The 21,354-nt window shown below is 41.5% G+C and overlaps 1 protein-coding gene across 4 annotated transcripts in view; it reads left to right on the forward strand.

Moving 5' to 3' along the window:
- Nucleotides 1-21,354, forward strand: part of ANKRD11 (ankyrin repeat domain containing 11) — a 421,326-nt gene that overhangs the window by 249,489 nt on the left and 150,483 nt on the right. The gene's annotated exons all lie outside the window — the stretch shown is intronic.

Below are 21,354 nucleotides of genomic sequence, written 5' to 3' on the forward strand. Positions count from 1 at the left end.
TTCTTTTTTATTTATTTTCTGTCTGACCACAGTGTGGACACTGTCCAGAGCTATGGGGATTTGCTACAGCTCTGGACAGTTCCTGACATGGACAGATGTGTCAGCAGAGAGCACTGTGGTCAGACAGAAAATAAATTAAAAAAGAAAAGCACTTTCTGTGTAGTATACAGCAGCTGATGAGTACCGGAAGAATTAATATTTTTATTAGCAGTCATTTACAAATCTGTTTAACGTTCTGGCACCAATTGATTTGAAATTTTTTTTTTCCACTGGAGTACCATGTTGAGTGTACTTTTAAACCTTCATTTATCACAGTAAGATTTGTATAGCATAGAAGACTAATGCACATAGCAAGGCTACAACTGCACATAGGAGTCTATATAGATGGGTGGCGTGTATGAGAGATTATATAGTAGCTAGTCTCAGGTTTTTGCTTCATCCTCCTTCCAACTCCATGTACTTTTATGGGCAACTTCAACCTAGTCTCTCAGTGAATCTAAAAATGTTTTCTCTACTCTATCGATTCTATTTGTGATTTCTGGGTTGGTGAGCTTTAGTTAGAAGGCAGGCTGTGGGAGGAGGAAAGGAGCCTGATAAGTTTCAAAAAGGTTTTTCCATACTAAGATATTAAAAAACTCTTTCTCATCTTTGTTTATAAACTGAGCTGAGAATTCTAAATTAATAGCCTATACCAGTCAGATAATTGATCAGCAGGGGTGCTGATTGTAAATGGGGTGCTTGTTCCCTTCATTGTTTACCAGGCTCAACTCTGTGGTGAGGAATAGGCAGAAGAGTGCACAAAGGGGCTTGGAAACCACTTCATTTGCATGTTTGTATTTTTAAGTATAACTCTGAAACGGAGCCACGTAGGAAAAATGGGAAACCTAACTGGTATCGGTTAGCCTGTACCAGCAGATTAGTGAGGGTGTCGCTGGTGATGGATTCCTTTTAACTTATGCCTGAAGTCAGAAAACTGCCAATGACATGCCAGCTTGCACCTGGCACAATCTTTTCATGCCACTCATCATTTTTCTCTGTGCCAACCAGGCAGATAGAGACCACCAGTCTGGGACAAACCCAATGCTGCAATTTAGTATCTCCTCCTTTCCCATCTCAGGGCCATCATATTTAGTCTTTCTTAAAAGCCTGGAACCAACTGATTCCTAATAGCATAATTTAGTTTCTAGATGCTTTAAATTCCATCAGATGGAACATCCCTGGATTAATAATGACTTTTTGAGAGAGCCTCTTGTTTTGAGTATGGTTCTCCATCTGTCACTGGAATTTGTCCTGTACTTCAAAACGGTTTTATCTACACAGGGCCTGAAAAGGCAAGATAAGACATTACAGAGGAAAAACAATGGGCCAGTATCACTTTTATAGCATAATGCAATAATAAAGTGTCTACATAGGCTCAAAGCAAGCTTCAGAATGGCACAAGAGTAAAAGGGGTATTTCAATGTCTGTTAAAAAACAAAAGCAAAAGTAAACCCTGTCATCCTCTCCCCTACCGTGTCCTCCTACTACTGGTTGCTCAGTACTACAATTACCAAAATGAATGCATTGCTTTCCCTCAGCATTTAGTCACAGTTCCCTCCCTTTCTATCCCCCTCCCACATTACTCCTGACAGTTTTCCTCTGTACAAAGCTGTTGCTAAATATTTTGGTACACAATGGATTATTGCTCTGCAGCACCTGATACACTATTTTTGTGCCTGCTCTTTTGCCTGTGCCTTTGTTCAGCTGGCATTGTTCAGCACAAGATGGCATACTGTAAACAAAGCTCATTCTAACCTAAATTTCCCAAAAGTTGTGTGTGTATATGGCAGAATAATTGATATAGTCATGGCCAAAAGTTTTAAATTGACACAAATTTTGGTTTTCACTAAATTAGCGTCTTCATTATTAGATATTTTAAGTAATATGATTCTAGATTTAGAAGAGGTGTATCTATGGATATATATACTGATTGCGTATTTTCTCAAATCTGGGCTTATATAGTTAGTTAAATACTAAATAGTTGTAAATAAATTGATTTGTGTTGGTGGTATAAGGTGAAAGAAAGGATGTGATATATATATCCAAGTATATCACCTGAGTATATGTGTATGTAGAAAATGTGTATAGATATTAAGTAGAAATTACAATAAGTGATTGGGTGATGTGAGTGGATAGTGTATTGGTGGTAAATAAGTGATTTAGGAGAATTCAATATATTTCAATATTTATTTATAATATAGTGACTAGTGACAGGTCCCTTGCATAGGGTAGAATAGTACAATTGATAGTAAAATAGTTTAAAATGTATAACTTAATTAAAAATAATAATAAAGCTTATAAAACTTATATATATATATATATATATATATATATATATATATATATATATACATATACACAGGTGTATATATATGGAAACCAGCTATTGTTCGCTTTCCAGGATAAAAGGCAATAGTATTGGATAACCTTGCAGTATTATAGTTTGTATCCGGTTTGTGAAGATAGTTTAGTGTTCAATTGTTAGTATCACAATGGTTGTGGTAAAACGTGGATACCGGTATCCTTAAAAAAAATTGTTTTTATAGCATATATTCCTATGTACGAAGGTGGTATATTGCAATTATGTATCCATATGATGGTGCACAGCACCACTTACCGATCCTCCTAGCGGTAATCCTAGGCACACAGTCAGGCTGGCGCGGCTTGCATCCGGCTCTAGGTTGGTAGATGCCTGTCTGGAGGATAAGCCGCAAAGCTGCTACATGGGATCCCGTGATGCCGGACTGGCACAGCTGGCGTCCGGCCGATGGAAACTGTCCGGGCTGAGCGGGTGTCCACAGAAGCGGTGGTAAAATAGAGGATCAGCAGTGGATGCTGGCAATGGATACTGGCAGTGTCCTCGTGTGCTGATGCGCACGTATTGCAGTGGGCCCCAGTCCTAGGGTCTCCAGTGGTTGCAAATCGTAAAGTGCGTTCCTGGCTTTTGATCAAGGTGTCTGTATCAGACTGCTGGTATAAGGTGGGTGGGCTAGACGCATTTCGAGACACGCTTCGGTCTCTTTTTCAATAGCTAACATTTCGTAGCTATTGAAAAAGAGACCGAAGCGTGTCTCGAAACCTGATATACCTGGATATATATATATATTTATCACATCCTTTTCTTTCTTTCACCTTATACCACCAACACATAAATCAATTTATTTACAACTATTTAGTATTTAATTAACTATATAAGCCCAGATTTGAGAAAATACGCAATCAGTGTATATATATCCATATATACACTTCTTCTATATGTAAATAAGGTTGTATGGGTTACACAACCTTGGCGTGAGTACTCATCTGGCAGTGAATTCCATACAATCACATTTTCGGTTGCAGCTACCTCCCTACATTTTTCATTTGATTCTAGATTTACAAAAATACAGTTATGATTTAATAAAGGTTTTCTTTTTTTTTTCTTTTTCTTTTATGTGTCTGCTGACACCCCTGTCCATGTTCCATGTCAGGAACTGTCCAGAGCAGGAGAGGTTTGCTATGGAGACTTTCTATTGCTCTGGACAGTTCCTGACATGGACAGAGGTATCAGCAGAGAGCACTGGTCAGAAAGAAAAGAAATAAAATTAAAAAAAATGAACTTCCTGTGGAGCATACAACAGCTGAGTACTGGAAGGAGTAAAGGGGTATTCCGGACAAAAACATCTTATCCACTATCGAAACCCCCCCGCGATCTCCCAGCAGCAGCCCACATTCTATGCGTAGCTGTGTCTGCAGTTTTGGAAACCGCCGGGCTTCCGAGACGGGAATGTGATGTCATGCCATGCCCCCTCCATTCATTTCTTTGGGAGGGAGGCGTAACGGCCAACGCCCCCTCCCATAGACATGAATGGAGGGGGCGTGGCATGACGTCACATCCCCGTCTCGGAAGCCCGTTTCCGAAACTGCAGCGCAGCTACGCATAGAATGCGGGCTGCTGCGGGGGGTCCTAGCGGTGGGCCCCTCGTGAGCAGACATCTTATCCCCTATCCTTTCGATAAAGGATAGGATGTTTTTTCCCGGAATACCACTTTAAGATTTTTAAATAGAAGTAATTTACATATCTGTTTAAATCAACTGGTGCCAGATAGTTAAAAAAAAAAAAAATTTCCACTGGAGTACCCCTTATAATACTAATGGGATTTTCCCTGGCATGCTGGATATTCTCTTCTGAGCCAAGTCTTGACTGAAGGCAACCTATTAACTAATCAGTGTTTGTAATGGCTTTGAGGATTGCTCACAGGTTCTCAATGTGATTGGGGAGTTTTGGGGAGTTTCCTGGCCATGAACTCAAAATTTCAATGTTTTGTATCAGTTTACTTGGTTATCATTTTTGCTTTATAACATGGTGCTCAATCATACTGAAATAAATCACTGTTCATTACTAAATTGCTCCTGGATCATACTGACCCTTGCCATTTAGTCAGTTAGATGCCACAATCAGTGATGATTACAGCACCTAAATGTTAGGCTGAGTTCACACTACGTTTTCTCCCATACGGGAGCGCATACGGCAGGGGGAGCTAAAACCTCGCGCTCCCGTATGCCTTCGTATGCGCTCCTGTATGTCATTCATTTCAATGAGCCGGCCGGAGTGAAACGTTCGGTCGGCTCATTTTTGCGCCGTATGCGCTTTTACAACCGGACCTAAAACCGTGGTTGACCACAGTTTTAGGTCCGGTTGTAAAAGCACATACAGCGCAAAAATGAGCCGGCCGGACCGAACGTTTCACTCCGGCCGGCTCATTGAAATGAATGACATACGGGAGCGCATACGAAGGCATATGGGAGCGCGAGGTTTTAGCTCCCCCCTGCCGTATGCGCTCCCGTATGGGAGAAAACGTAGTGTGAACCCAGCCTTACATTGACATGTGCAGGTGGATTCCAGGTTCCAGTGGTTACCTCCGCTGCACAGTGTAGCTGTCTCAGTTAAATTGGTGTCTGGAAATCTCTTGCTCTGTGACTCTGATAATCACTCTGCTTGGACAGTCTGATATGTGATCCTTTCAGCTACATAAACTGACCATGGCTGAAACGATCATTTGAAGCTAGTCTTGGAGAGTAAGAAAAAAAAAACATACATTATAATTCAGGGGGTCAGGAATGGGTTAATTATATCAATGTAAATTACATGCTTTCCAGGTGACTTGAGTATTTTACCCTTTTTTTACTTTTTATCAGTGCTATTTTTATGCAAATGTAACCTGCAATCTGGAAGGGCAATTTTACATTCCTCCAGATAATGGCCTGTGCTGGAATAGAAACTGCCATGACGGCAATATAAAGCCCACACAACAGTCTGCCATATTCTTTCAAGTTGATTACAGCAGATTCTATCTTTAGGAAGGCATTTTAATTGAATCAGCTTAATGTACCTGGGGAGACCAGAGCAGCCGCAGTGTGGGGTATGCAATGTTGTCTGGGTACAGTATTGATCAGATTCCCATTTAGCTGTAAGTTTTTACCAATTGCTTTAGTGAAGTCATTGAAAAAGAACAGCTTACAATGTTTTGATCAGCATATTGTAGCAGTATTTGTAACCTCAAACCAAGAGTAAGTCAAAAATGTAGAAGAGGTGCAAATTATTTAATTAGAATTTTGTCTAGGTTCCACACCTAGTTATAACTGAAAAAACGAGGATTAAAAATATGTGGAAGTGGGGGGTTTGGGATGGGGGTGATTAGGATGGTGTTCCGAACTATGCCAATTGTGTGGGTTTTAAAAACAAACCAAAAAAGAAGAAAACTCTACTTCCATCACTTCCGCGGTGCCTCCGGTGTCCTGCTCTGGTCATATGATGTGATCATCTTTCTGAGCTGCAGCGTGACTGTTTGACACGTTGAGCAGTCGGGTCCAAATTTCTTGCCGAGGTGGGACATTGCTACGACACATTGAGCCCCGTTGCTTCCTGGGACCGACACATGACACTGCAGCTGATAAAGGCAATGGAATCGGGACTGGAGCAGGAGACCAGAGGCACTGCAGCATAGCTCCCTCCTCTTCCTTTGGATAAGTCATTTGAACACATTTTTCATAGGTCAATAGAACAAGCAAATATAAAAAAAAGCAAATATTTTTAGACAAAAATCTTTTTGTTAACAAAATTCTTCACTTTTGTCCTATGTACAAGCAATAGGAGTTGATGGAGGAGGGACATAAGGGGAAGGTGCCTGTGAACATACAAAGATGTCTCACTGCAGCCTGTGTAAGAGATCTCACCCCTTATCCACCAAATATAATACGTACCAGCCAGACAGTAATGTTTAGGAAGGATCTGCGCTTGTCTTGGCGCAAAATTTTCTATGTTGTGAGATTACCATAACGCTGTGGCTATATTTTTTGTGAACTGGGTATTTCCTGTTGGAGTTGTTCTAGCAAACTACAAACACCATAGTTCTTTGTAAGTGTGAGGTAACTTTCCTCCCTCCCACACATCAGCCGCCCCACCCATTGAAACACAAACATGCTGCATTCCATTCAAAAGATCAGTGTTTTCTATCCAGGGTTCCTACAGCTGTTGCAAAAATATAATTAGTTGCAGAATGATCTCTCCCATGCAGTGGTCACTCCACTCATTGAATCAGACAGGCTCCCTTTGCACACCTAACTAGTGATGTCATGTCTCGGCTGCACTGCAACATGGGAAAACCTGAGACCTGAGTAATTTTGTATGCTGTTAAAAATAAATATTGTGGAGAAAATTACAGTATTGCGACACAACTGTCACACACTGGTACAGATACTATATTACCAACTACATTAACTTTACATCCTCTGTTCCATAGTCAAAACAAATTTAAAAAAACTGGAATATCCCTTTAATACACAGTTTAGACTTTTCATGCTTTGGTTGTTGCTGTTTAGGCTGTATACAGACATAGACGATCATGATTCCCTTCCTCTGTGTGCAGTGTATGGCAAGCAAAACCCAAAAACTCTAGCAGAAATCTGCTAAAAATGGAATAGCCAGAAATAGTGCTGGCTCTCATGTACACATAGGGCACATTATCCTTAAAAGACAGGTAGGATTTAATCCCTTAGGGACTCAGCCCAATTTTGCAATTCTGACCACTGTCATTTTATGCATTAATTATTTCTGAGATGCTTTTACCTTCTGATTCAGAGAGGTTTTTTTTCGTGACATATTCTACTTTAACATACTGGTAAACTTTTGTCGTTACTTGCATCCTTTCTTGGTGAAAAATCCCCAAATTTCATGAAAATTTTGAAAATTTTGCATTTTTCTAACTTTGAAACTTTCTGCTTGTAAGGAAAATGGACATTCCAAATATATGATATATTGATTAACAAATACAATATGTCTGCTTTATGTTGGCATCATAAAGTTGACATGTTTTGACTTTTTGAAGACATTAGAGGGCTTCAAAGTATAGCAGCAATTTTTTTCAAAATTTTCACCAAAAATTCAAAATCTGAATATTTCAGTGACCAGTTAAAGGGGTTATGCAGGAAAAAAATGTTTTTATATATATTAACTGGCTCCAGAAAGTTAAAAAGATTTGCAAATTACTTCTATTAAAAAATCTTAATCCTTTCAGTACTTTTTAGCTGCTGAAGTTGAGTTCTTTCCTGTCTAAGTGCTCTCTGATGGCTGACATCTTTCTCAGTAACTGTCAAAAGTAGAAGCAAATCCCCATAGCAAACCTCTTCTACTCTGTGCAGTTCCCCAGACAAGCAGAGATGCCAGCAGAGAGCACTGTTGCCAGACAGAAAACAACAACTCAACTTCAGCAGCTGATAATTATTGGAAGGATTAAGATTTTTTTTAACAGAAGTAATTTACAAATCTGTTTAACTTTCTGGAGCCAGTTGATATATATAAAAAAAAAGTTTTTTCCTGAAATACCTCTAAGTTTGAAGTGGATTTGAGGGGCTTTTCTGTGATAAATTCCCCATAATTGACCTCATAATAGAAACTACACCCCTCAAAGTATTCAAAATGACATTCAGAAAATTTAACTGTTTCAAAAATAGTCTTGTGTGCTAATTTGGAAAGCGTTAGGGTCATACGGACAAACTTCACCAGCCACTTCCAGGAATCAAAGAATATATTTAATTCGCACAAAAAAGGGTTAAATACAGGCACGGAGTAAATAATGTACAATAGTAGAGTTGCTTACATAAAAATGATTGAAGGTAGAAAGTTCATATATGCTGGTCCTTGGGCATTCCTTCTGATGGAGGAGAGGTAGCTTGAGATTGAGGTCGGTGAGGGTGTGTTGTTCCTCATGTTGCTTGCCACTCTGCTAGGCTCAAATGGCCATCTTATATACCCTTAACTTACACCTAATTGGATACTTAACAAGTCCTTAAATGTATAGATTCTATTTAAGTTTGTGGTAATATATAGTTACAATGCAGATATGGTCTTAAGTTGTTTCTCCCTAGCCAGTGACTAACTATAAAAAATAGCTGACACACCTAAGATATACAAAGTGGGCCATTTATATGGATACACCTTAATAAAATGGGAATGGTTGGTTATATTAACTTCCTGTTTGTGGCACATTAGTATATGTGAGGGGGAAAGTTTTTAAGATGGGTGATGACCATGGCGGCCATTATGAATCCAACTTTTGTTTTTTCAATATGAAGAGGGTCATGTTACACATCAAACTTATTGGGAGTTTCACAAGAAAAACAACGGTGCTTGGTTTTAACGTAACTTTATTCTTTCATGAGTTATTTACAAGTTTCTGACCACTTATAAAATGTGTTCAATGTGCTGCCCATTGTGTTGGATTGTCAATGCAACCCTCTTCTCCCACTCTTCACACACTGATAGTAACACCGCAGGAGAAATGCTAGCACAGGCTTCCAGTATCCGTAGTTTCAGGTGCTGCAGAATGGGCAAAACAAAAATTGGAACAGGACCCTCAGTTTACGCAGAAGATTTTATTCTGTGATGAGGCAAACTTTTATGTGAATGGTGAAGTTAACAAACAAAACCACCGCTATTGGTCTTACACTAACCCACATTGGATAGATCCCTCAAAGACTGTTGGAACACAAAAATTGATGGTATGGTGTGGTATATGGGGTACAAAGATAGTGGGGCCATTCTTCATTAATGGAAACCTCAAGGCCACTGGATATGCGAAATTGCTACATGATCATGTGTTTCCTTCTTTATGCACTGAAGCTGGCACGTTCCGTGAGTTTGGTGAGATGGTGAGCCACCACATTATGGGTGTCAGGTCCGAGCATTCCTAGATGGACAGTTTCCTGGAAAGTGGATTGGTCGCCGTGGGCCAGTTGAATGGCCCTCAAGGTCTCCCTATCTGACCCCCTTAGACTTTTATCTTTGGGGTCATCTGAAGGCAATTGTCTATGCTGTGAAGATACGAGATGTGCAGCACCTGAAACTACGGATACTGGAAGCCTGTGCTAGCATTTCTCCTGCGGTGTTGCTATCAGTGTGTGAAGAGTGGGAGAAGAGGGTTGCATTGACAATCCAACACAATGGGCAGCACATTGAACACATTTTATAAGTGGTCAGAAACTTGTAAATAACTAATGAAAGAATAAAGTTACGTTAAAACCAAGCACATCATTGTTTTTCTTGTGAAATTCCCAATAAGTTTGATGTCACATAACCCTCTTCCTATTGAAAAAACAAAAGTTGGGTTCAAAATGACCGCCATGGTCACCACCCATCTTGAAAAGTTTCACCCCCCTCACATATACTAATGTGCCACAAACAGGAAGTTAATATCACCAACCATTCCCATTTTATTAAGGTGTATCCAAATAAATGGCCCACCCTGTATATTTGGAGCATTACACGTGACTATGTCAGCCATCTTGCCTTTTACTAACCTTGCTATATACTTAAAGGAGATGTCTCATGTAGAAAAAGTATTGTTTTAAATGCAGAAGCAAAAGTTATATCACTTTGTAAATCACTTACTTTACCCATCTTTTATGTAAAACCTGTTTTTCTAGCTTCTTTGTTCAGAGAGGAAGTTCAGCAGCTCCCTGTTCTGATGACTTGCGACCCCCCCCCATTGAGCTGCATTATGCTGGGGGCCGTGATGTAACAATTTCCCATAGTTCTGTGTGCTGCCTGCAGCTCAACCACGCTCTGTGTACGGCCAGGGCACCTCCCATGTGCAGCTTCAGCCAATCATAGTAGCCCCAGTGAGCTGAGCAAGCGTCTTCATTCATCTTCTCGGCAGGGAAGCACGATCTGACAGCCAGCTCAGTGTTTATAAGAGCAAGAACGATGTCCTGAGAAGAAGCGGAGGGAGAGATCCCTGCTCTCCCCTGCCCTGATCACAATCTGACAGCAGGTCAGTCTGAAAGAACAATGGGGAAGATTTATCAAAACCTGTGCAGAGGCAAAGTTGCCCATAGCAACCAATCAGATCGCTTCTTTCATTTTTCACAGGCCTTGTTAGGAATCTAAGAAGAAATCTGATTGGTTGCTATGGGCAACTTTGACTCTGCACAGGTTTTGATCAATCTCCCCCAATGTCCTGAGAATAGAAGCAGGGGGAGGGGAAACACTGAGCCTGCTGTTAGGAAAGTGATCAGTGTCTAGGTCAGTGTATCCCAACCAGAGTGCCTCCAGCTGTTGCAAAACTAAAACTCCCAGGCATGCTGGTAGTTGTAGTTTCACAACAGCTTGAGGCACCCTGGTTAGGAAGCACTGGTCTAGGCTGGGCTACTTCTGTGATGAACTGAAAGGCATTATGGGAGACAGGAAGTCAGGGACCTCCATGGACCAGGAAGTACCGATCTTTCAGAGGGGACTGCAGGAGACAGGAGAGGGTGAGATACATGAGGAGCAGATTGTCAGAATGGTGAGCTGATGCACTTTCACATGATATAATTTTTTTTATTTTTTTTTGTGACTTGGTACATGATACTTCTTTAATAATTAGATCTCATATCAATGATTACACATGGTCTTGTGTTAGGGGTAAGTAAGCTTGTTAAATGTGTTAATATGGTTTTAAATTAAACCTTTAGGTGTTTTACAGGAATAACAGCAAAGTGAAGGAGAAAATTCAAAATCATTTTTCACACTCAGATGTTGTTGTAGAGCCATTTTATGATTTTTTACAAGTGGTAAAAGGAGAGAAATCCCCCCCCCCCCCCCCCCCCCCAAATGTGTAACCCAATTTCTCTTGAATAAGAAAATACCTTATATGTGGATGTAAAGTGCTCTGTGGATGCACTAGAGGGCTTAGAAGGGAAGGAGCGACAATGGGATTTTGGAGAGTGAATTTTGCTGAAATAGTTTTTGGGGCTCATTTAGGAAGCCCCTATGGTGCCAGAACAGCAAAAAAAAAAAAAACATATGGCATACTATGTTGAAATCAACACTCCTGAAGGAACGTAAAAAGGGGTACGGAGAGCCTTAACACCCCGCTGGTGTTTGACGACTTTTTGTGAAAGTTGGATGTGTACATGGAAATTAATATATTTTTTCCACTAAAATGCTGTTTTTTCCCCAAAATTTTACCTAATTTTTACAAGGGGTAATAGGAGAAAATGCTCCCCAAAATTTGTAACACCATTTCTTCTGAGTATGGATATAACCCATATGTGGATGTAAAGTGCTCTGCGAGCGAACTACAATGGTCAGAAGAGGAGGAGTGCCATTGAGCTTTTGGAGAGAGCATTTGTTTGGCATGGAAGTCGGGGGCCATGTGCATTTAAAAAGCCCCCATGGTGCCACAACAGTGGACCCCCCCACACACACACGTGATCCCATTTTGGAAACTACACCCCTCACAGAATTTAATAAGGGGTGCAGTGAGCATTTACACTCCCACTGGCATTTAACAGATCTTTGGAACAGACCACTGTTCCAAAAATCTGTCAGACACCTGTGGGGCGTAAAGGCTCACTGTACCCCTTGTTTCATCACGTGAGGGGTGTAGTTTCCAAAAGGGGTCACATGTTGGGGGGGGTTCATTGTTCTGGCACCACCAGGGCAGGACATGTGGCCTTCAATTCCAGACAAGTTTTCTCTCCAAAAGCCCAATGGTGCTCCTTCTCTTCTGAGCATTGTATTGTTCCCACAGAGCACTTTACATCCACATATGGGTTATGTTCTTAGAGGAAATGGGGTTACACATTGGGGGGGGGCTTTTTTCCTATTTTCCCTGGTGAAAATGAACACCAGAATTAACACCAGAATTTTAGTGCAAACACAGGCTCCCTCACTCTCTGCTGTGTGAAGAGGAGGAGGGAGGGGCAGAAGCACACTGCTGCCATGACTGAGCAGGAGACAGAAGACTGAATGGAGGATTTCTTTGTTTAAAAAGTGTCCCAGCATGTGTGTGTGGCGCTGGCCAGAAATATATATATATAGCGCGTGTTATAGGCTGGTGCGTGGTATACCCCGATAAATACGGTGTGTGTGTGTTATATACACACACACACACATATCTACCGTATTTATCGTGGTATACCACGCACCGGCCTATAACACATAATATAAATATATATATATATAGCGTGTTATAGGCCGGTGCGTGGTATACCACGATAAATACGGTAGATATGTGTGTGTGTATATATAACACACACCGTATTTATGGGGTATACCACGCACCGGCCTATAACACGCACCCTCATTTTACTAAGGATATTTGGGTAAAAGAAATGTTTTACCCAAATATCCTTGGTAAAATGCGGGTGCGTGTGTGTGTGTGCGCGCGCGCGCATGTGTATACCCCGATACACTGTTACTGACCCCACAGAAGTCCCCAGGAAAGGCAGGGGGAGAGAGGCCGTCGCTGCCAGCTTCTCTTCCCCTGCCTTTCCTGGGGTCTAGAGCCCTGCTGCTGCCGCTTCTCTCCCCCTGGCTATCAGCGCCGCTCCCCCATTGCCTCCCCCCATCCCCGGATTTATAATTACCTGTTGTCTGGGTCGGGTCCGTGCTGTTTCTGGCTCCGGTGTGGCATCTCCTGCGTCGTTGCTATGCGCTGCGCAATGACGAGTGACGTCGCGTTGAAGACGTCACTCGTCATTGCGCCTCGCAGCGCATAGCAACGATGCAGGAGATGCCACACCGGAGCCAGAAGCAGTGCGGGCCCGACCCCGGAAACAGGTAATTATAAAACTGGGGATGGGGGAGGCAAGGGGGCAGCGGTGGCGGCTGTCTCTGGACCTCAGGATAGGCAGCGGCAGGGAATCGGGCAGTGACGGCAGGTCTCTGGACCTGCAAAAGCCACTGCAGTTCATTGATTTAAAGCCCCCGCTTTAAATAATTGAATTGCAGCGGCTTATCGGCGTATAACACGCAGATAGACTTTAGGCTAAAAATTTTAGCCTAAAAAATGCGTGTTATATGCCGATAAATACGTTGTGTGTGTGTATATTATGTATGTATGTATATATATATATATATATATATATATATATATATATATATATATATATTATAGAGAGAGAGAGAGAGAGAACCTAGATATCAAAATATAATTTTTCCAACATTCCCTTCTCTATCTATTTTAGCATAAGTCCCTTACTCAGCTGGGTTGGATTATCATCACAGGCATCTTCTTCCAGAGAAATAGTTTGGTACATACTTCTGGTCACAGCAGTCTTAATCAGTTTTGAGAGAGTCTTCGAATGCAGAGAATGTAACATCCACAGGTCATCAAGATGACCAACACAATTGTGATGGAGATGAGGGCCGACGTCACCAATCCAGTCCATCTTCCAAACCATCCCTCAAGCCAGTTGGTGAATGTGTCACTTGTTCCTGAGTTCTTGGCTGTCTCATTTGATAATGCAGTCATTCCTTTGATTGCTCTGGTCACGATTCCTCCAGGAGCTGTGTTGTTGGGAATAAAGATACAACACATACTGCCAAACATCTTGCAGACCCCTCCTCTTTCTGCTAGTACTAAATCTAGGGCCATCCTATTTTGCCAGGCCATTAAAGAGGTGGGGGCCAATTATTCTGCTAAGCCTTTGATTGCATCCCTTATATAATGTATAAACCTCTGTTGGTTATAGTAGATGTCATTTATTCAGTCAACATTTTTGTTAACTGTACTTCAACAAATGGACAGAGACTCAAACCCTGCTGCCTATTGATCTCTGGCTTTAAACTCATTAGGCACTCCAAGTGGAACACCTATCTCGTCAATGTACACCTGAGAATCAAAAGACCCTAGCTTTTAGCCGTTTATCTCTGCATAACCACCAGATGTCAGCCTTTGGGTATCATGCTCAACCCAGCCACAATCTTTCCCTATTTTGTTAATCCTTTCCATACAGTAGTCATCAGGCAATGATCCCAGGTTTGTACCACTCTCATTCCCTGGGAGTGCAAAGAGAGTAAAATTGCCAGGAAATGCTATGACCGCTGAGGGTATTTGAGATCTCTGGACCTGAGGAAACAATAAACTCAATGTATGACAAGTTGTGTTAGTATCAGGCTTGTATAATTTTTGGAACAGTTTCATCATACAATTTAAAACTTCTGGATCTGTACTTTAACCCCTTAATGACCATCCCATTTTCACCTCAAGGACCAGGCCAATTTTATTTTTGCGTTTTTGTTTTTTCCTCCTCGCCTTCTAAAATCCATAACTCCTTTATATTTCCATGTACAGACCCATATAAGGGCTTGTTTTTTGCGTGACCAATTGTACGTTTTAATGAAACCTCTCGTTTTACCATAAAGTGTACGGCGAACCCAAAAAAAAAATTTTTAGGGAGAAAATTAAAATGAAAACCAAAATTTTGCACATTTTGGAGGGTTTTGTTTTCACACTGTACGCTTTATGGTAAAAATTACATGTGTTCTTTCTTCTGTGGGTCAATACGATTAAAATGATACCCATGGCTAGATACTTTTATATTTTAATTAAAATCAAGGGTAGTGCAGCTCAATCAATAAATAGCCTGAGGTTAACTGGTAAGATCTGATTACCCCAAGACCAAGAAATATGTGGATAAATATAATGAAGAAATTATATGGCCAGTCCTCAAGGCTATTGAAAAGAGTGAAAAAGAGAAAAAAAAATAGAAAGGGAGAAGCAAAAGGTGGAGATAAAAGATGTGGACAAATTGACAGATAGTAGGTCACAAATGAAAGTATGGAAATTAAACTAATGCTGACTACAGTAATCCTATCTTGATTACAGTGATAATAAAAATACCTGCAAAATAAAACTTAAACAATCATGTACATTTATTAAGTGAAAATTATAATAAAATATTAAAACACCTGGGCAGGGCCCTTGCCCAGGTATTAGAGGTATGCTTAAAAAAATTAACTTATAAAAATTCTTGTAAATGATAGATTGCCAACCTTCTTATAAAAATAATTGCTTATAAAATATTGTATATAAGATAGCAGCCAATGGCCAAAGTCAGTGTGATAGTTCTAGTCTATTTTAGCGGCCACAGTAGTTGGAATTGTTCATTTCATGAAGCCAATGTACTGTATTGGTAACAAAATGGATACAAAGTGTCCGTTAAATATAGCAGATGAGATGAGCGATACAGTTATGCCTCCCACTTAACTTCAAAGAACGATCACAGTATAGGACATTCAGAGCGGTACCTTACTTGTGGTCTTCACCGTGTTGAACGGCAGCCGACTGTCTCCGGAGCGGCAGACTCCTGGAGACTGGGATGAATCAGCGCCCGCACGGACTAAAACGAGGGCAACCACCAACCTGGCATAGGTGCAGGGGTTCCTCCGGGAAAGCGTATGTGGAGGTACGTTGGTCCCAAATGATGCGCTGTTGTTCTCTGTGATGTATAGAGCCGGCATCCAATATGAGGCAGTGGGTGAATGGAGTTATGCTGGGCACTACTCGCCTGTCGGCCTAAGGAGTAGCGATCGGCTCTGAGTCGGCGTCCTCATGGTGTGAATAGCGCGCTATTCAGTAGTGGGCCACGAGTCTGAGTACTGCAGCGCTGGCAAGGCGGTATTGGCTGACTTGGTGGCTGATATAAATAAAAGATGGTTGTGGCAATGCTTAAAGATTGAGGCTAAACGCGTTTCACCACAATTGTGGTATTCCTCAGTAGCCTTGATATATTCTAATGCAACATGCTGTTGGCAGGAACCCCACTTTTCATCACTAGGAAGAAGATAGAGCTCACACATATAATCACCATTTTCTCATCAATTCCATCATCAATTCCATCTGAGACAGAGGTAGAACCCCTGAATTCTTGATTTTGCAGAATACATAACTATTGGATATAGCCAAGAGTATAAACAATATAAAAAACACTATCATTGGTCACTATACATGCATGCAAAGGTCCTATTTCTATAAACATTGTATAGTCAGTATGTAATACTGTCTATTGACACTTATGAACTCAATCATGTCATACACAAGGCTTGTTGCCACAGGCTACAATCTTTCCCAAATAGAGCATAACATATAAATATATATATATATATATATATATATATATATATATATATATAAAATAATGTGTGTGAGATGTCCCAGTATGGGCTATAGTCCCATACAGTCCTTTAGGCCCTGTCAGTTTAAGTCCCCCTGTGCACTAAGGGTTCTCCTGCAATGTCTCCCCCATAGTAATATATATTGTGTATATAGTGTTATATGTGCATTATGTATTAAGGACCTTTGAGCTGTCACATAATGTGTTCACGTGACGTGTTATGTTACCCAGAGAGCACCAGCTAACCAGGTGGACTGCAGCTTGACCGACGGGCTTCTGGCTCAGCCCTTTGTATGAGGGGCAGCCATTACAATCTCACTCTTACACAATCACTCCTGCTGAGGAAAAGTAAAGACCAGACCTCCCAGTGCTAGTGTCCATCATCTAAAGGCTTCAAGCCACCTACAGCCACATTCCAGCAAGTCAAGTCCATGTCTGTGTGGCTTAACTAAAGTCTATTATATTCACTACAAGTCCCAGCAAGCTGCAAGGTCCTTCTGTGTTACTGGCCACCTCTCTTGGATCCCGGCCTTGCTGTAAAGACTATTTCCATCTGTCTACCTCAGTAAAGCTACCGTTGGGGTGGTTACCAGGAAAACAACGCCCTGGCATCACGAACATTATGGGGTTAATAAAACCTTGCCCTGGGCTACAACATCTGTCCCATACACCTCACCTTCACACCCTGTGGCCTTGCCATATATATTACTATTTCTTATCTCTTTTGCCTGTCTTAAATCCCCACACTCAATCAACTGACACTGGTCTACTAGTATTGTACTACTGTTTCCCTCTGGGAATGTCAAATTGAGAGGTCTACCTACAGTCACTCAGTCTGTTTGTTGTGTCTAATCATAGTAGTTTTTTTTTTGTTTCTTTTATGGTAAAGTTTGGAAATTATCCTTCCGAGGATTCCTGGAATTCCCACAAGACTCACCACAAGCATTATCCCTATCATCCTGTTTAGCTGAGTATCTCAAAGGGGTGTAGAGTATTGGAGGCTTCACCGGTTTGAGACAGTTTCTGCCTTATGCAGAATCTCCCTTTTTTAGCCAGACTTATTGGAGACTAGGGATCGACCGATATCTGTTTTTTAGGGCCGATAATCGGGGGAGGTTAGGGCCGATAGCCGATAACTTATACCGATATTCCGTTATAAGTTATCGGCTATTTATCCCCCCGCGACACCGCTGCAGATCATTGATTTAAAGCGGCCGCTTTAAATCAAAGCACTGCAGTGGCTTTTGCGGTGCCATAGGCCGCCACCGCCACCTGCTTCTCTCCCCCTACCTGTCAGGGTGGTCCGGGCCATCCATCCATCCTTCCTGTAGTGTCCGGGGGCGTTCAGGGTGAAGGGTGAACCAGTCCGGGCTGTCCTTCTCCGGCGGTCATCTTCTCCACTACGGGCAGGCTCCGGCCTAGTACGCTGCATAGATGCCGCTGCGCAGTGATGCCCGTGCGCAGCGACGCACCTGACATCACGGCGTAGCGGCTTCTATACAGCTACTAGGCCGGAGCCTGCCCGGAGTGGAGAAGATGACCGCCGTAGAAGGACAGCCCGGACCTGTTCACCCTCAACGCCCCCGGACACTACAGGAACGATGGATGGCCCGGACCACCCCCATTACAGGTAAGTTTAATTTTTTTTATTGACTCGGAGGGTGGGGGAGGGGCCCGGCCGGTATAGCGGTATGGGCAAAAATCCATACCGGTATACCGCCCAGCACTACGGTGGGGGGTGCCCCACGGGTCGGAGGGTGGGGGGCGATTGGCGATCGCGGTGCATTATCGGCAAGGTAATTGTCGATACCGATAATGCCCAAAATCGTGATGATCGGTCGATCCCTATTGGAGACCCCTCGGCCTTCTCACCCTGCTCTGCCTTCAGAACCTTTTTACAGTGAGATTGATGGATCCAGGTATTCCTCTCAGCTATCCTTATTTCTGTACGGTGGTTAGTAGGACTTGGTACTTCTACTTAGGTGAATGTCAGTGTTTCTTCTTGATCTCTTTGAGGACACAGTCTAAAATTTTAAACTTTTTTCTTCTTCTATGGATCTCCCTTCTGGAATGGAACATACTTTGTTAATTTGTTTCTGCTAGAGCAGTCTGAACATATATTCTGCTAAGGTTCTCTCTGCCTCCTCAATATGTGTCTCATTTCTTAACAAAGGTATGTTATATAGTCTACCATACATGGTAACCAGTACATCCGACTTTTCCCTGCCTCTTCCATAGCTTCTCTGTTTGCTTTTTAGTATACCATTATGTCTTTCTAGGAGCCCTGCTGACTGGGGGTGGTGTGCACAGGGATTTATTACTTCTATACCCATTACTTCTATTAGGTGTTTTATAGTTTGGTTTACAAAATGTGGGCCATTATCACTATAAATCTTATGTGGAATCCCAAATTGTGGAATCATGTCTTTTAGTAAAGCTTTAGATACTGTTAGGGCATCAGCACTTCCTTTGGGAAATACTTCTACCTATTTGGTCAATGCATCAATTATCACTAGGCAATATTTATTTTTCTCACAATTATGAAGTTCAATAAAATCCATACAGATGTGCTGGAATGGGTATTTGGGGGGTTTGAAATTTGCCTCTCATTGGTCTAACACCTCCTTGTGTATGGTGTTTTGCACATATCAGACATTCAGACATTGGGAGCAAAAGGTTTTAGTAGTTTGTGAAGCCGTATGCCAGGCATACAGTTCTATTAGTGCCCCATACCTCCCCCCTCTTGAGACATGGGTCACCCCAGGTATCAATACTGCTGCATAATTGAAACAGGGACATGGGCAAGATTGGTTTGGTGTCAGGTGATCGGCAGAGGCCATAAAGTATACTACATCCTTTGTTCTTTGTCTAAAATCCCTCACCCCCTTCCTCTTCTAGAAGCTAGGGAGATTCTGCATTCAAAGACGTGTTCGTTAGAATCAGATAAGGGGGGACTCTGGTGTGGTGAGTGTGGAATACCTGAAAGCACAAACACTACTACATGTCAGTGAATGCAATCTACATTTAACCCAATAGGGTAACAATGTTTTAAAAGCAGCACTTTTAAACTGACAAAAACAGTATAGTATGTTCTACGGGGCCTTACAAGTAGTGAAGGCAAAATTATGCAAAACAGAAAGGTGACTTAACTGGATCTGTGAGCCAAATAGATAAGCTATACAGAGGAGGTAAAAAAACAAACACAAGAACAAATAAAGGAAAAAAAAAAAAAAAAACTAGGAATGGCGCTCTAACAGAGAACTATGAGAAAAACTGAGAAAGAGAGAAGACAAGGGTTACCAGCCCTGAGATGAGATATCTGGATTTAAAAAAACACCCCCTGACTCTGAGTGTATCTCTTTTGATTGTTCCAGTATGAACAGGAGTTCAGTGCTGCAGCTGGGTATGTGGGCTGCTACTCCCCCCCCCCCCGTTACATATCCTTGAAAATAACATAAGCAGGTTTACATACTCCAGAATTTCCATTAATCCTGCAATATTTTACATTTACTAAATGTATTACTGCAAATGTTGATTACCCTTTATCCCATTAACCCCTTAAGGACCCAGCCATTTTACACCTCAGGACCCGGCCATTTTTAGCACATCTGACCACTGTCACTTTAAACATTAATAACTCTGGAATGCTTTTAGTTATCATTCTGATTCCGAGATTGTTTTTTCGTGACATATTCTACTTTAACATAGTGGTAAAATTTTGTGGTATCTTGCATCCTTTCTTGGTGAAAAATCCCAAAATTTGATGAAAAATTAGAAAATTTAGCATTTTTCTATCTTTGAAGCTCTCTGCTTGTAAGGAAAATGGATATTCCAAATAATTTTTTTTTTTATTCACATATACAATATGTCTACTTTATGTTTGCATCATAAAATTTACGTGTTTTTACTTTTGGAAGACATCAGAGGGCTTCAAAGTTCCGCAGCAATTTTCCAATTTTTCACAAAATTTCCAAACTCACAATTTTTCAGGGACCAGTTCAGGTTTGAAGTGGATTTGAAGGGTCTTCATATTAGAAATACCCCACAAATGACCCCATTATAAAAACTGCACCCCCCCCCCCCCCCAAAGTATTCAAAATGACATTCAGTCAGCGTTTTAACCCTTTAGGTGTTTCACAGGAATAACAGCAAAGTGAAGGAGAAAATTCACAATCTCCATTTTTTACACTCGCATGTTCTTGTAGACCCAATTTTTGAATTTTTACAAGGGGTAAAAGGAGAAAATGTATACTTATATTTGTAGCCCAATTTCTCTCGAGTAAGCACATACCTCATATGTCTATGTAAAGTGTTCGGCGGGCGCAGTAGAGGGCTCAGAAGCGAAGGAGCGACAAAGGGATTTTGGAGAGTACGTTTTTTTGAAATGGTTTTTGGGGGGCATGTTGCATTTAGGAAGCCCCTATGGTGCCAGAACAGCAAAAATCCCCCACATGGCATACCATTTTGGAAACTAGACCCCTTGAGGTACGTAACAAGGAATAAAGTGAGCCTTAATACCCCACAGGGGTTTCACGACTTTTGCATATGTAAAAAAATAAATAAATAAAATCACTAAAATGTGTTTCCCCCCCCAAATTTCCCATTTTTTCAAGGGTTAATAGCAGAAAATACCCCCCAAACATTGTAACCCCATCTCTTCTGAGTATGCAGGTACCCCATAAGTTGACCTGACGTGCACTATGGGTGAACTACAATACTCAGAAGAGGAGTCATATTTGGCTTTTTGAGAGCAAATTTTGCTCGGGGGCATGTCGCATTTAGGAAGCCCCTATGGTGCCAGGACAGCAAAAAAAAAAACACATCGCATTCCATTTTGGAAACTAGACCCCTTGTGGAATGTAACAAGAAATAAAGTGAGCCTTAATACCCCAC

The sequence above is a fragment of the Hyla sarda genome, chromosome 6 (assembly GCF_029499605.1).
Source record: "Hyla sarda isolate aHylSar1 chromosome 6, aHylSar1.hap1, whole genome shotgun sequence".
Lineage (NCBI taxonomy): Eukaryota > Metazoa > Chordata > Amphibia > Anura > Hylidae > Hyla > Hyla sarda.